Below are 1,087 nucleotides of genomic sequence, written 5' to 3'. Positions count from 1 at the left end.
GTAAGTCTTCCATTGATTGCTTCTTACACAAGCAGTCCTTCCAGTCACAATAAGGGGGAAACGGTCGGACTTTCAACAACCAGCCTCTACAGCAGAATATAAAATAACAGACAGACAGATGAAGTCATAGGAAGACAGAATTGTGGACCATAGGCCAGTGGACATGGGGGTGCTGTATCCATCCTCCTTGCTTCTGATTGGTTCTGCAGAACACAATGTGAGCTTGTGAGAGCAGTTCTGTCTCAGGAGGCTAGCAAAACATGTGTTTATGCTAGCTTTCGCCACTAGAGGGTGCACAATCACGTGTCATCTGGTGTGCAAGGACCACAGAAACCCTATACCATATTACCGACTGAAGCCCAGCTGCTGTGCTCTGCCTCTAAATTTAACCTGGCTTGTGATCGGTTGGCTTGAGGATAGGGGTTGGGGGGGTTGAGGATACTGGTCTCGAGACTTTCATTTACTCACACCCGGGTGGACTCACTGAGGACTTTACTAACAAGGTATACACACACACACACACACACACACACACACACACACACACACACACACACACACGCAGACACACAGACACACACACACACACAAACACACACACAAACACACACACACACATACACACAGACATAAAAACACACACACGTGTATCTTTGCATACATGGCACCCACGTCCAATAGTCAGTCCATATAGGTTTTCTGTACTACAGGCTCTCATTTCATCAAATACAGTATGGTTGTTTTTCTGACTGGTTGAGTGTCTTCTTGTTCTCTGTATCCTCAACCTCCCATTTCTCGGTCTGGAACTGAAAGGTTGGGAGCCTGTGTGGACAGAGTTCCCTGTTTAAATGTGCCGGCTCTGTCCCTCCGTAAGAGGGGCCGGTCCAGTCGGAGGCCTTCCCCTCTCGGAGGCCTATTTGTTTTCCTCTGTGGAGCTCCGGGCTGGTCCTCCCGGGGCCATAAGAGACCAACAGAGACCCGCGAGAGGCTGGTCGTGTCCCGGGACGGGGTGATGTCACTTAGCAGGGGTCAACGGTCGCTTTGGGCATGCATGTCGATGTAGGTCTTGTTGTTAAGTCTAGTGAAT

The 1,087-nt window shown here is 49.5% G+C and overlaps 1 protein-coding gene across 1 annotated transcript in view; it reads left to right on the top strand.

The window, feature by feature from the left end:
* The first annotated feature begins 433 nt into the window (after positions 1-433).
* The window catches only part of si:ch1073-184j22.2 (dual specificity protein phosphatase 18), a 2,774-nt gene continuing 2,120 nt past the window's right edge, over positions 434-1,087 (top strand). The window contains exon 1 of the mRNA XM_060059272.1: positions 434-503. The gene's annotated coding sequence lies outside the window, so the exon portion shown is untranslated. The remainder of the gene's footprint in view (positions 504-1,087) is intronic.

This window comes from Gadus macrocephalus, chromosome 8 (assembly GCF_031168955.1).
Source record: "Gadus macrocephalus chromosome 8, ASM3116895v1".
In the NCBI taxonomy this organism is placed as follows: domain Eukaryota; kingdom Metazoa; phylum Chordata; class Actinopteri; order Gadiformes; family Gadidae; genus Gadus; species Gadus macrocephalus.
Note: the sequence above shows the minus strand (reverse complement) of the source record. Positions and strands in the feature narration are given on the sequence as shown.